Here is a 15,984-nt window from a genome sequence, read left to right as displayed (position 1 = left end):
ATTTATGGACTGGCTGAACTATTGTTGTCTGTCTCCTGTTCAACAGTGCTTCAATAGCAAATACTGAAAACCCCTCTATTTCATGCTTGGGCTCCATCGCTGTTTATTTACTCCTCAATAAGTCAAAGAGGCCAATTCTCAAGCCCTGCATCTCACCAAGGGCACTTGTTGATTTTTCTTTTCTCTGTCAATGCTTCTTGCACAGAATTGGTCTGAAAATATGTTTTTTTTTCCCTCTCAGTTGTCAGTCATGGATGTTTCCAAACAAAGTGATTCACGATTTAAAAGAAAACTTCCTAGAATAATAGTCACTGACCTGTTGCCCAGCCCCGTCTCCACTGGAGGTGGTATGGTTGGATAAATATTAATACATTGGCAACCAGGGCAGGTCAAGGGCTAGGAATCCTACGGCGAGTAACTCACCTCCTGACCCCCCCAAAGCCCATCCAATGTCTACAAGGCACAAGTCAGGAGTGTAATGGAATACTCTCCACTTGCCTGGATGAGTGCAGCTCCAACAACATTCAAGAAGCTCGACACTATCCAGGACAAAGCAGCCCAGTTGATTGCTCCCCCTTCCACAGACATTCAAACCCCCCACCACCGACGAACAGTAGCAGCCGTGTGTACCATCTACAAGATGCACTGCAGTAACTCACCAAGGTTCCTTAGACAGCACCTTCCAAACCCACGGCCACTACCATCTAGAAGGATAAGAGCAGCAGATACCCGGGAACCCCACCATCTGGATATATCGTTATTCCTTCACTGTGGCTGGGACACATTCCTAGAACTCCCTCCTGAACAGCACAGTGGGTGTACCCACACCTCAAGAACTGCAGCAGTTCAAGAAGGTAACTCTTCTGAAGGGCAAGGTTGGAAGAAATAACCTGGGTGGGAGGGGTCTTTGATTATGCTGCCCGCTTTCCCAAGACAACAGAAGGTGTAGACAGAGTCAATTAACGGGAGGCGGGTTCGCTTGATGGACTGGGCTGCATTCACAACTCTCTGTAGTTTCTTACGGCCTTGGTCCGAGAGATTGACATACCAGGCTGTGATGCAGCCAGATAGGATGCTTTCCATGGCGTATCTGTAATGATTGGTAAGAGTCGATCAGAAAGTCGAGGATCCAGTTGCAGAGGAAGGACCCAAGTCCTAGGTTTTGGAGTTTGGATATGAGCTATGCTGGAATTATGGTGTTGAAGGCAGAACTATAGTCAATGAACAGGATTCTGACATAGGAGTCCTTGTTGTCGAGATGCTCCAGGGATGAGTGTAAGACCAGGTAAACAGTGGACCAGTTGTGACAGTAGGCAAATTACAGTTGATCAAGGCGATCTGAATCGTTAGGAGTTGATATGTCTGATGACCTCTCAAAGCACTTCTTAATAACAGATGTCAGGGTCGTTGAGGCACGTGCCTGTTTCTTCTTTGGCACCGCGATTTAACGCGATCTCGCGAGACGTTTCGATGTAAATCCCTCTTCACATTTTTGGCAAATCTGCATATTAGAGCAACCACAAGGCACTGCCAGGGGGCCAGGAGCACTGCCAACAGAGAACATAGTGAGTTGGGGCTTGGGGTGGCTGCGCCGGGGGTGCCAGAGATCGGGAAGCCATTTAAAAATGTCATACCTATCTCTCGCTACGCTGAGCAATTTTGGCAAACGAACCTCCACGGTGCAGAAACCGTGACTATGTGCGGCCTCGGCCGCGCATTCCCTGCTGAAACCCCGTATCTAACCCGAGTGACGTTTGGTAGCGTTGCCTTTCCCGGCGCTGCGAGCGCCAAGAAACACGCGGCTCAATGTGCTCGCTGTAGGACTTTGTTCCCATTCAGTTAAATCGCGTTCAGGGTCTCTCTCTTTCTCAATTTGCTCACCTTCCCTACAGAGGGAGTTCGCCTTGAGCCTGCTGTAGACACCAGTCCAATTAGAAAATGCAATCAGACAGGAGGCGGCACTGTGAGCCACCTGCCTCATATTCAGGAAAACCTTTGCTGGGTTCCTCAGAGCTACGTGTCTAAAAAACAGAGAGCCTTGGCCTGACCCCAGTTTTGGACCAGATGGAGGATCTGTAGGAAGTTAAGCACAGGCCAAAGATTAGGGTAGACCGTGGGAATTCTGATGATTTCATAAATTGTGTGTGCTTGATATCGCTACGTGAAGCGCAAGACTAAATTAAGAGAGATTACTAATGGATTTATTTAAAATTTTATAGCGGCACACATCAAGATAATGTGCAGATTCCCCCCTGCTGGTGGGATTCCAGGAAATGTCCATGTAAGATAGGTCAGGTGGCTACCCTCCACCCCCTGACCTGGTCCCCATAATTGAGGCGGAGATGCGGGTAGTGGATGGGTAAGGCCCAATTAAATGGCAATTAAGGGTCTCGGTCCACCTCTACTGTCATAATATACTGGACGGTGGAGGTTGGATCAGAGAGGAAACGTTTTTTTCACCAGGATCGGTGAATGGCTGGGTAGGAAAGAGGGGCACCTCATTCAGGGAGTGCCCTCTGTGTGCAGGGACATCCCACTAATATTGCACCATTTTTTGTACCCCTACACCTGGTCCACAAACCCCATTCCCTCACCCCCCCCCCTTTCGCTCGGATGCTCCATCCCTCCTCCTTCAAGAAAACCCAAACTTACCTTGTCCGATGTCCATGACACTGCTTCATGGATCTCCTTGAAATCCCAGCAATGCCCACTGCTCTCCACAGGCGTGGCATGGTGACTCTCCCTGAAAAAATTGACCTCCTCCTGTCTGGACTACGTGACTTCCACTTACAACCTTCTCATCTTCTTTGTCACAACTGTGTCAGCATTTCCTCATTGTGAGTGCCTATGTTCACACTTGTAAAGGGTTTTGCTTGTGTGAATTCAGTGGCGTATTTACGCCTTGTTTCTACAATTCCACACCCCCCCCCCAAAATATTTCTGGCACATTTTCATTGTCACCTTTTTCTCAACAAAAAGTTCAAATGAAATCAAACATAATTTAAAAATAATATATACAGTTCACAATATCATGATTAAATGTATTAATTGGATTGGGTTTTTGTGGTTGGAACTCAAAGGCCTCAACCTTTCCCAAAGGTCAATGATTCCAGTCCTCTGGGATCCTCTCTGCCTCCAGTGATTCCTGACAGATCACCACCCAATGGCTCCACAATCTCCTCAGCTATTTCTTGTAGAACCCTGGGGTTTAGTCCATCCGGTCCAGATGATTTATTCACCTTCAGACCTTTCAGTTTCCTCAGAACCTTCTCCTTGGTGATGGCCCCCTGATTCTCCTGGAGCTCTGGCATCCCACTGGGATGAATTTCTGTTGTGCCTCCCGACTAACCCCCAAAAACTCCTACCATTGCTGTTCCCTGCTGGGCTTCTTTTCCAATCAACTCTGGCCAGCTCCTCCCTCATGTTTTTGTAGTTACCCTTATTTAATTGTAATACCATTACAACTGTTTCCAGCTTCTCCCTCTCAAACTGCAGGGTGAATTCTATCATATTGTGGTCACTGCTCCCTAAGTGTTCCTTCACCTTAAGTTCCCTAATCAGGTCTGCCTCATTACACATCACCAAATCCAGAATTGCCTGTTACCTAGTAGGCTCTGTCACAAGCTGCTCCAAAAAAACATCTTAGACATTCCACAAATTCCTTTTCTTGGGACCACTACCAACATGATTTTCCCAGTCGCCCTGCATATTGAAATCCCCCATGATTATTGTAATATTGCCTTTTTTACATGCCTTTTCTATCTCCTGATTTATTTTCTGCTCAACATTCTGACGACTGCCAGGGTGCCTGTCTATAACTCCCATCAGGGTCTTTTTACCTTTGCGATTCCTCAACTCGATCCTCAGAGATTATATGCCTTCTGATCCTATATCGCTCCTTTCTATCGATTTAACTTCATTCCTTACTAACAATGGAACCCCGCCCCCTTTGCCCATCTGCCTGTCCTTTTGATAGGACACATATCCTTGGATATTTAGATCCCAGCCCTGATCCCCTTGCAACCACGTCTCTGTGATGCAACATTGTACCAGCCAATTTCCATGCGCGCAACAAGCTCATTTACCCTGCTCCGTATACTGCGCGCATTAAGGTACATCCCCCTCAGTCCTGCATTGACCACCTCCCTTCTCACTCTTGTCACCTTTTTTGCTCTGCCTGAGGGTGCCTCAGGGTGATGTTCTCTTATTCTTGTTCTCTTTTTCCCATTCAGTTACGGCACCTTCTCAGCTAACGCTCTGGTTCCCACCTCCCTGCCATACTAATTTAAATCCTCCCGAGTGACTCTAGCAAATCTCCCAGCCAGGATATTGGTGCCCCTCCAGTTTAGATGCAACCCGTCCTTCTTGTACAGGGTCCCACCTGCTCCGGAAAAGATCCCAATGGTCCAGAAATCTGAAACCCTGCCTCCACCAGTTTAGCCAAGTGTTTTGTTGCACAATCCTCCTATTTCTAGCCTCACTGGCATGTAGCACAGGGAGTAATCCTGAGATTACAACTTTTTAGCTTACTGCCTAACTCCCTGAACTCCTTCTGCAGGACCTCATCACTCTTCCTGCCTGTGTCATTAGTACATATGTGCACTACGACCTCTGTTGTTCACCCTCCCCCTTCAGGATGCCCTGTGTTCATTCAGAGAGTTAGTCCAACTTCAGCGATGGGAAAACTCTTCGGATCTGTAACTTAAGAATTACTAAGGGCTTTGAATCAGTTTGCTGACGGCAAAACACTGTTTGACAAATTTGACTGCATATTTCAAAAGGTGATCGATCGGATAGATGAAGGGAATGCAGTGGAGATAATTTATATGGATGTTCAAAAGGTATTGAATCAGGTGTCCTGTAAGAAGCTGGTTAGAAAAATTCAAATTTAGGATATGAAATTAAAGCAGCATGAATACGTGGTCAGTAACAATAAACAACACCTCCTCCACGATTATTCTCAATATGGGGTCCCACAAGGCTGCGTACTTAGCCCCCTACTATACTCCCTATACACACACAACTGCGTGACAAAATTTGGCTCCAACTCCATGTACAAATTTGCTGACGACACGACCGTAGTGGGTCGAATCTCGAACAACGATGAGTCAGAATACAGGAGGGAGATAGAGAACCAGTGGCTGGTTTAGCACAGGGCTAATTCTCTGGCTTTGAAAGCAGACCAAAGCAGGCCAGCAGTACGGTTCAATTCCTGTACCAGCCTCCCCGAACAGGCGCCAGAATGTGGCGACTAGGGGCTTTTCACAGTAACTTCATTTGAAGCCAACTTGTGACAATCAGCGATTTTCATTTTCATTTCATTTTTTCAACCTAGTGGAGTGGTGTAATGACAACAATCTATCCCTCAATGCCAGCAAAGCTAAGGAGCTGGTCATTGACTTCAGAAAGCAAAGTACTGTACACACCTCTGTCTGCATCAATGGAGCCAAGGTGGAGATGGTTAACAGCTTCAAATTTCTCAGTGTGAACATGACGAAAAATCTGTCCTGGTCCACCCATGCCGACACTATGATCCAGAAAGCACAACAGTGTCTATACTTTGGGGAAATTCGGCATGTCCACATTGATTCTTACCAACTTTTACTGGCTGCGTCACAGCCTGGTATGGCAACTGCTTGGCACAAGACTGTAAGAAACTTCAGAGAGTCGTGAACACCACCCAGTCCATCACCCGAGCCCGCCTCCCATCAATTGATTCTATCTACACCTCCCGCTGCTGGGGAAAGCAGGCAGCATAATCAAAGATCCCTCTCACCCGGCTTACTCACTCTTCCAACTTCTTCCATCAGGCAGGAGATACAAAAGTCTGAGAACACGCACAAACAGATTCAAAAACAGCTTCTTCCCCCTTGTTACCAGACTCCTAAATGACCCTCTTATGGACTGATCTGATTAATACTACACTCCTTATGCTTCACCCAATGCCAGTGTCGATGTATTTGCAATGTGTACCTTGTGTTGCCATAATACGTATTTTCTTTTCATGTACAAATGATCTGTTTGAGCTGCACGCAGAAAAATATTTTCACTGTACCTCGATACACGTGACAATAAACAAATCCAAATAAAGAATTTATTCTTTAATGGGTAAATGGGCGCTGGCCAACAGAAGGAGGGATGGAAGAAATCCCAGAGGGCAGTGCTAGTTTAATTTTTTTTTCCCTCTCAGTGTAGAGGATATGGAATTTGTGCATGGGAGACCACAATTGTGAAACTTGCAGACAGAAGAGATTGGGCTGGTAAATACTGAAGAAGATTTTTAGTATGTGACACAGGTAGATGAGCAGAATGGGCAGACAGATGGCAGACACAGTTTAAGATGGACGTATAAGGTAATAGATTTTTGGATGAGAAACGAGGAATGGGAATATCAATGGAAAGGTGCTCTAGGGGTCGACAAACACAGAGATCGTGCGATTCAAAATTAGAATTGCCCCAAAGTACAAATATGGTAGGTAAAGCCTTGAGCAAAACGGACGACGTTATTGAGATTTTTTTCATAAAGAGGGGTGTAGAGTAGAAGGGTAAAGAAGTAATTACAAATGTGCACAGAACAGGGGGTGGCACAGTAGCGCAGTGGTTAGCACTGCTGCCTCACTGTGCCGAGGACCCGGGTTTGGTCTCGGCCCTGGTCACTGTCCATGTGGAGTTTGAACATTCTACCCATGTCTGCGTGAGTCTCACCCTCACAACCCAAAAGGTGTGCAGGTGGATTGGCCATGCTAAATTGCCCCTTAATTACCAATGAACGGTGATTATGCAGTTTTGTTTCCCCTTCCCCTCACTCACAGAAAGAATATTGATGTCATTGCAGGTATTGTCAATTCACTGGGCTGATGCTAGGGATAGTGAACTCTGGTTACGATGACAGATTTGAGCTCGTGGAATGGTACAGCATTCAGCTCGCATTCAGCCTGCTCTTTGGAAGAGCTATCCAGTCAATCACATGCCCCTGCTCTTTATCCAGGGCCATTTATTTTATTTTCAAACATATCCAATTCCTCTTTGAAATTTACTATTAAATCTGCCTCCATCACACTTTCTGGTAGTGTGTTCTTGAGCACAAAACTCACCGTGTAAAATAAATTCTCTGATCGGTCATTCTCTGGTTACTAGGGGCGAGATTCTCCACTCCCGCGCCGGTTGGGAGAATCGCCTGGGCCGCCAGAATTTCCCGGGATGCCGGTCCGACGCCCTCCCGCGATTCTCCCAAGCGGCGGGAACGGCCCGGTCGAGTTCCGCGGGCCGCAAGCCGGAGAATCGCCGGAGACGCCCAAAATGGCGATTCTCCGGCACCCCTGCTATTCTCAGGCCCGGATGGGCCGAGCGGCCAGGCCAAAACGGCAGGTTCCCCCCCCGGCGCCGTCCACACCTGGTCACTGCCGTCGGGAATAGCGCGCGAACGCTGGGTGGACGGCCTGCGGGGGGGCGAGGGGGGATCCTGCACCGGGGGGGGGGGTACCTCAAATGTGGGGTGGCCCGCGATCAGTGCCCACCGATCATCGAGCCGTCCTCTCTGAAGGAGGACTTCCTTCCTTCCGCGGCCCCGCAAGATCCGTCTGCCATCTTCTTGCGGGGCGGACTTAGAGAGGACGGCAACCACGCATGCGCGGGTGACGCCAGTTATGCGGCGCCGGCCGCGTCATCTATGCGGCGCCGCCTTTACGCGGCGACAAGGCCTGGCGCGTGTAGATGACGTGGCCCCGATCCTAGCCCATTGTCGGGGCCTGAATCGTTCGGGATCGGGGCCGTTTCGCGCCGTCGTGAACCTCGACGGCGTTCACGACGGCGTGGGCATTTTGGCGCGGGAGTGGAGAATCCCGCCCCTAGTCTCTGGAAACAATTTCTCCCTGTGTCAAAACTCAATCTTTAACACCTCCTCTATTATTAAATTTTCATTTAACCTTTTTCTACTCTTTAAAGAGAACAATTGTGGCCTCTCTAGTCCCTCCACATATCTGAGGTCCCTCATCCCTGGTATAATGCTAATAAATCTCTGTGCTCTCTCCCAGGCCTTAACATCCTTCCTTGACTGTGGAGCCAAGGATTAGATATTATACTGCAGCTGAGGCCAAAGCAGCGATTTATAAAGGTTTAACATTATTTAATTAGGTGTTTGATCTTTCTCCACTGCAGCAGAGAAGACTAGGGGTGGAGGTTCCTGGCCCCGATACCGGAGGCATCGTTGCAGGAGGATCTGGAAAATTTGAAGAGCCGTTAAAAGTCGATGGGTGGCAATTCTCCGAGCCCCGCGCCGGGCCGGAGAATCGGCGCAACCGTGCCACAACGCCCCGACGCCGAGGCGCAATTCTCCGAGGTGCTGAGAATCGGCACCATTTGCGCCGGCGCGTTTGGTGCGGCGCCGGCCGCGGGCCGCTGGAATCGGCGGGGCTGACGATTCTCCGGCCCGGATGGGCCGAGCGGCTGCGCCGATACGACAGCGTCCCGCCGGCGCCGTTCACCCCTGATCGCTGCCAGCGGGAACTCTGCGAGAAAGCTTGGGGGATGGCCTGTGGGGGGGGGGGGGGGGGGGGGTGAGGTGCTCCTTCACCAGGGTGGGGCCTCCGATGGGGTCTGGCCTGCGATCGGGGCCCACCGATCGGTGGGCCGGCCTCTCATCCCCCAGCCTACTTCCTGGCGCAGCCGGCCCCTGAACACCGACACCATGTTGGGTCAGGGCTGGCGCGCGGAAGTCCCCCACGCATGCGCAGGTTGGCACGGCCCAACTGCGTATGCGCGGCGCCCATTTGGCACCGCGTAAGGAGGCTGGAGCGGCGTGAACCGCTCCAGTACCGTGCTGGCCCCTGTGCGGGCCGGAATAGGTCGTACCCAGTCCCTGTTCACGACGGCGCAAACACTTGGCCTCCATATCGGAGCATCGCCCCCACCCAGCTCTCCAAATTTTCCCATCCCATCTGCAATGATGCCCACCAGTGACGGGACTGGAAAATCCCAACCTCATCTCTTCATAGACGTTTGTAAAATTATGAACAGTTTTGTTGAGGGGGATTAGGGAAAGGTTATTTCGATCCGGTTGTGGATTTCATGACAATTTAAATTGCTCACTAAGGCAAGGCTAGAAGATCTTCTAATGCAGAGGGTAGTTGGCCCATTAAAAGCTCCACCAAAGGTCCCCAGTAGAGGCAGAGATTTTTCAAGGAAATATTTGGAGCAGAGGAAGATGCAGACGCACAAGGGGTTGAGGTAGCAGGAAGAATTTTGGATGGCTCTTGCAAATTCGGCACACACAGAATGACCTTGTTTGCCATAAAGCTCCTCAGTTCCAATGTGTATTCCACTTTGAATTTCTCTCCTCCTATTAAAGTTCAAATAACTCTTTTTTTGGCGATTGGAAAGTTAATTAAGAAGTTTACAATTTTGTTCCCAACAAAAAGATGTTTCAGTGGCCAAACGATGAGTAACTTTTAAAACATTTTTCCAGTGCTGACCCAATGGAAACTCGAACGTATATTTTGTTCACTCTGAAGTTGTGCCCATTCCAAGGTGTCTGGATGAAGGTTTTCTCATTATTTGGAAATAGCAGCAGCGATATTGAAGAAGGAACAGCCACTTACTTTCGGTGCATCGATAATTAGTTACTGCTGAAATACACTTTTACAAGAAACACATATTAACGTAAGAAGGGGGAAAAAATTCCAATGCTTGTGTTAGCATCAGTGCTGCTGGCTCTTAAAGCCATGGAAACAACAATCGTGCCTCGTCCCTGCCCAAGAACTTAGGCAGCACCTTCCAAACCCACGACTACTACCATCTAGAAGGACAAGAGCAGCAGATATCTGGGAACCCCACCACCTGGAGGTCCCCCTCCAAGTCACCCGCTACCCTGACTTGGAAATATATTGCATTTCCTTCACTGTCGCTGGGTCAAAATACTGGAACGCCCTCCCCAACAGCACTGTGGATGGACCTATACCTCAGGAACTTCAGCGGCTCAAGGAGGCAACTCGCCACATCTTCTGAAGGGCAACTAGGGATGGGCATTAAATGCTGGCCTAACCAAAAACTGCCCCATCCCGTAAATTAAGTTTAAACACGAACAGGCAGCATGTTGGCTACAGCACAGATTGGGGTAGGTTTTTTGCTTTATCTGGGTGGTACTCTAATGGTGCAGATTGCATGCACTTTATAGAACCCCCCATTCTAAGGGAATCCAGAGAGTGAAAACCATGGCAGGACCTATGAAGGTCGCGTGACCCCCATCTCCATCAGATGACTGCCCATTCATTGAAAGTGAAAATCTGTCCCATTTTATTCTTCCAATATTGCCAGATATTTGGGTGTCGTGATGACAAATGATGTTGACCTAAAGTCTGTCAATGAAGATACATATTTCAGAATGAGTCTCCTGCACAAGATGGAGACTATCGGTGGAAAAGGACAGGTCTCCCTACCCCCATCAATGGGGGTCTGTTCCGCATAAATGTTTAATGGTTAAAAGGAGGAAAACAAATCAGTCATTGTGTATGAAATTGATGCTCCCCTCCCCCCGACAGAAGTGTGGGGCAGAGTGTAATGAGTGGTAGGGTTTCTGCGCTGTCACAAAAATATTAGCAGGGAACACACCCCTGCTCTGGTTGGCGACCCCCCCTTTCTGATTGACTGGCACCTCCCTGGTGCATGCAGTGCCATCGGGAGTGGTGGACAATGCTGGGACTGCATCCAATCCCAGCGAAGGAGCATCGAAAACTGGATGCTGGGTAAATCTGGGGGGGGGGGGGGGGCTCTTAACAGGCCAGGACAGGACGACTGAGGAGGAAGGGATGATGGATGAGTTTGAGGGACTGGGTGTGGGCATGCAGGTGAAGTAGTTGTCTCAAGGGGGCGGGGGGGGGGGGGGGGGGGGGGGGGGGTCTGCTGATTTTAGAAATGGGAATAGAAAGAAGGCAACCTCCCTCCCTTTCCCACCCAAGGCCTGAGCTAGCTACCCTGCCGGGCATGCTCCCCCCATTCCAACTCCAACCTCTTCCGGACTATTGCAGCTGGGGCAGGTAGTGACCTCGCCAGCCACCCGTCAGATCACGGCGAGGCCGAGGACAGGTGGGTTAGCTCGCAGAATTCCACATCACCTGCCCCCACCCACAGTCTGCAAGGCTCTGTAAAATTCTGCCCATAGAATCAGTTTTATGCTTTCAAGTGGTGCATTTTTCCTACCTTTTTTTATGTACCTGTGATATTTTCTATTCAATGCTGGTGAAGGAATGGTGCATTGATTTAAATTCAGATTTGGGCAAGAACAGGAATCGCCCATGTTTATGATTGCCTGAATTTCTGTTAGACGTGAGGAGTGACATACAATGGAGCGAATATCAATCCTACCCCACACCTCCCCCACACCAAAGAAAAAGACGTGGGTTTGGGTTGGGTGGAATGTTACAACGCCAAACCTCTGAATCCTGAACTTGATTCACTTCCAGTTTCAACAGCGAGGGTGGGGGAGCGGAAGGATTGCCGGATGGGCCCAACCCTCTCCCAGGAGGTGGGCTGTCAATTTGAATGTTAGAACGAAGCTGCGTGCCTCATATTCAATCACCACTGCAGTCATTGCACAGGCCCCCTAGCTCCACCCTTCTGAATTCCTCCATGAAGCCTTTGATTTGCTTCCCTGCACCCCCCCCCCCATTCCCTCCACTGACCCGGACATCCGATTTTCCTCTGGCCTCCATTCGTGCCCTCCCCCCCCCACGCACCCCACCCCCTCCCCACCCCTCACCCCCTCAACCTTTCTAATCCTCCCCCCCCCCCCCCCACCTCTCTCTATCTCGCTTCTGCGCCCAGGATTTATGTCCGAAGGTTAATACATAGAATCATCCAGTTATTGTGACACAGAAGGTCTGCTCCGTGTTGACTCTATATGCGGCAATCAGTCAGTCGCCTTCCTCCGCTCTATCCCTGGAGCCGCTGCAAGTTTATTTCCCTCAAGCGCTCAGTTTGCGGATGAAACCATTGATCGGCTCTGCTTCCACCACCCTCGTGGCCAGGCAGCCTGTCTGTCCGCCCAGCCAGGAAACGGAGTCAAAAGTTGCGGACCAGGCCCAGCTGTTAAATTCAAACCTGTTCTTCGGACTCCCCAAACATAAGGCATCGTGCCTGCTACCCACCCTACCTGCGAATGAATATCCAGCCCGATATATATAATAATCTTTATTATTGTCACAAGTAGGCTGACATTAACACCGCAATGAAGCTACTGTGAAAAGCTCCTAATCAGCACATTCCGGCGCCTGTTCGGGTACACGGAGGGAGAATTCCAAATGTCCAATTCACCTAACAAGCGCGTCTTTCAGGACTTGTGGAAGGAAACCAGAGCACCCGGAGGAAACCCACGCAGACAGGGGGAGAACGTGCAGACTCCGCACAGACATTGACCCGAGCCGGGAATCGAACCTGGGACCCCGGCGCTGTGAAGCAATAGTGCTAACTACTGTGCCACCGTGCCGCCCATACATATGTCTGCATGTTGTTGGATGATTGCTGTGACATGCAAATGAAGAAAATGACACCCAACGTGCCATTCCGACCGACATTTGCATCGGAGAAACCAGCTGGGACGCAAGACTGCTACTCAGAACGGGGAGGGGCATTTGAATTTTCAAAAGAATATTTAATTTGATTGTTTTTTTAAAAAGGCACAGGAAGGGCCAGGCAATCAATCATTCTTTTAAAAACAAAACTTGACAGGGCAGCACACACAGGCCACCTGCCACAGCCATTCTGTTTACCTCTCAGGCAATTTAACCAGCTGTAACTGGGAAGCTGGCTGAAACTATTCAACGTGCTCTGGACTCCAGCAATTCGGTAGCTCGAAGTCTCAGCTCCTCGCCTCTCCGCCAGTGTTACAGTCAAGGAGAAAATCTAGCTTATGTCCGCTATCTGCTTAACCTAAAGGCACGTTTACATTAAAACTACAGCAATATTGCAAAGCAATTTCAGCGATCGTAAACTGCTTTGTTTTATTAATGGGATGTGGGCATTGCTGGCTAGGCCAGCCTTTGATCTCCATCCCTAATTGCCCTTGAACTGAGTGGCTTGCTCGGCCATTTCAAGGGGCAGTTAAGAGTCAACCTTGGGGTCTGGAGTCACATGTAGTCCAGACCGGGTAAGGACGGCAGATTTCTTTCCTTCCATACGTGTACCCAATGGGTCTTTACGACAATCAATTATAAATTTCACGGTCACATTTCTGACTCTAGCTTTGAATTACAGGCGATTTTTTATTTTATTTTAAGATTTGATTTATTAATCAAAATTAAATTCCACCGGTTGCCGTGGTGGGATTTGAACCCATGTCCCCAGAGAATTAGCCTGGGCCTCTAGATTACTAATCCTGCCACATTTCCACTTTTTCATCTCCCCAGAGGATATGTGCTAAAACTGCAGCACAGGATAAAGGATACACTTCAGCCACCAGGGGGGGAAGGGAGAGGGGCATGCTCAGGCAGTACCCTGGCAGTGTCTGGACACTTCCCCTTGGCACCACCTCTTGGAACTGCCCCCTGGCACTGTCCCCTGGCACTAGGGTGCAGTACCAAGAGATAGTGCCGGGGGTGGCTTCCTTTGTGAAGGTACAATTTGGTGGGGGGAGGGGGGGTGCCACTAGGGGGCAATGCTAAGGTGGCTAATTTTGTGAAAGTCCATGGGGTCCACTAGCAGGCAGTGCCAAGGGACAATGTTAGGGGAGCTAATGTTGGGATGGTCTGGTGGAAGAGGGGAAGGCGTTCCCTTTGTCCGTGGGGGGTACCTATGTCCACATGAGGGGCGAGGTGCCCTGTGTCTGTGGGGGGAGGGGAGAGGTGGCTTCCCTTTGTCCATGGGAGGGGTTTCTCCGTGTGTGTGATGCACGGGAGGGATCTCGTGTCCGTGGGGCAGGAGGCTTTGTTTCATTTTTAGTTCGGTCAGATCTCTGAAAGGCCGCCCTTGCCACCACGGGAACCCCCTTCAGCATTTTCGTCCTCAAGGTGTTGGAAAATTTGCCGGAAAAGGCCGGCTGTGCAGCCGATGGGCAGTACACCGCTTTTCCCGCCCGAGCCAACACTTCGAAAAAAGAATGGAAAATTCCACCCAATGTTTCCACGTTTGAGTGGGTCCAAAACTAGGGCCAGTAACATATTCACTTATAAATCCATGATGGAATTCTGGAGAAACTTCCTTAACCAGAGAGTGATTAGAATGCAGAACCTACTACCACGGAGTTAAGTACATGAAGAAAAAAGGAATGTTAAGTTATGCTGATAGCGTAGGATGGAGTAGGGTGAGAGGAGGCTTGTGTGGTGCATAAATACAAGCATAGGCCTAGTAGCCTGCTTTGATGGTGTAGCTTGAATGTAATAAATTGTATAAAGTAGTGTACAGGAGGCAGCCTCATCTCCAGGGCTATTCAGCTCTTGATATCATTACAGCCTTGGTGCAAACATGGACAGGAAAGCTGAACTGAGGAAGTCAGGTTGAGAGTGACTGCCCTTGATACCAAAGCAGCATTTGACTGAGCGTGGTATCACGGAGCCCAAGCAAAACTGGAGTCAATGGGAATCAGGGTTGGAGCCATACCTGGCGCAAAGGAAGATGGTTGTGATTGTTGGTGGCTGATCATCTCAAACCCGGGACATCACTCCCTCAGGGTAGTGTCCTCAGCCCCAACCATCTTCATCTGCTTCATCAATTACCTCCCTTCCATCATAAAATCAGAAGTGGGGCTGTCTGCTGATGATAGTACAATGTTCAGCACCGTTCACGACTCTCAGATACTGTAGAAGCCCGTGTCCATTTCCAGCAGAACAATGTTCAGGCTTGGGCTGACAAGTGGCAAGCAACACTCAGCTCACACAAGTGTCAGGCAATGACCAACTGCCCATGACATTCAATGCCATTACCATCGCTGAATTCCACACCCTGGGGCTTACCATTGACCAGAAACTGAATTGGGCCAGCTGTGTAAATACTGTGGCTAAAAGATCAGGACAGTGGCTGGGAATTCCGACGCGAGTAACTCACTCCCTAAAGCCTGTCCACCATCTACAAGGCAAAAGTCAGGAGTGTGATGGAATAGTTTCCATCAGTCTGGGTGACTGCAGATCAAGAAGCTTGAAATGATCCAGGGCAAAGCAGCCCGCTTTATCAGCACCCCTTCCACCAACTTGCACAGTGGCAGCAACTCACCAAGGTTCCTTCAACAGCACCTTCCAAACGTATACCCTCTACCACATAGATGGACAAAGATGGAGACGCATGGGAACACCACCCCCTGCAAGCACCCCTCCCAGCTACACACCATCCTGACTTGGAACTATATCGCTGCTCCTTCACTGTCGCTGGATCAAAATCCTGGGATTCCATCCTGAACAGCACTGTGGGCGTACCTACACCAGGTGGACTGCATTGGTTCAAGAAAATGGCCTACCACCATCTTCTCAAGGGCAATGCTGATCTAGCCAGCGACGTCCACATCCCACCAAAGAATAACAAAAAAACTTGGATTGATACCAGTGGAATGAAAAGCCAACAGAGTGTCAGACAGGTTTCCAAAGTGCTCAAGGACTCCTTAGATCTCCTGAACAATTGTTAAGCCTTTCCTGCAAATAACTGAAGTGTTTACACAAAGCTGTCACCTACTCTCTCTAAATATTTACATTTCCAATCAATTGGCGAAGAGCTCTACGCACGCGTGTATCAATACATAAAGAGCCCTCTCAGGTCCAATCTGAGACTGGCTGTACCGGGTGCATAACCATGATAACATCCTAAATATTTTATACTCCGTGGCACGAGCTGGAGGGATCAAAATGTAATTTTTCTCATTTGATGCGCTGCGTTCGTGTACAAGGATACTGTTATTGCGTCTGATTAACACTGAGGAATGAATATAATCAGCAGTGTGGTCCCAGAAGGTAAGAAATGCACAGACCCTGAAAGGAGCTTATAAAGATTATGCACTTGAAATCAAGGCCA

General features: G+C 49.2%; 1 protein-coding gene across 2 annotated transcripts in view; it reads right to left on the bottom strand.

The window, feature by feature from the left end:
- nfatc1 (nuclear factor of activated T cells 1) overlaps positions 1 to 15,984 on the bottom strand; it is a 298,878-nt gene that overhangs the window by 165,773 nt on the left and 117,121 nt on the right. The gene's annotated exons all lie outside the window — the stretch shown is intronic.

The sequence above is a fragment of the Scyliorhinus torazame genome, chromosome 11, assembly GCF_047496885.1.
Source record: "Scyliorhinus torazame isolate Kashiwa2021f chromosome 11, sScyTor2.1, whole genome shotgun sequence".
Taxonomy (NCBI): domain Eukaryota; kingdom Metazoa; phylum Chordata; class Chondrichthyes; order Carcharhiniformes; family Scyliorhinidae; genus Scyliorhinus; species Scyliorhinus torazame.
Note: the sequence above shows the minus strand (reverse complement) of the source record. Positions and strands in the feature narration are given on the sequence as shown.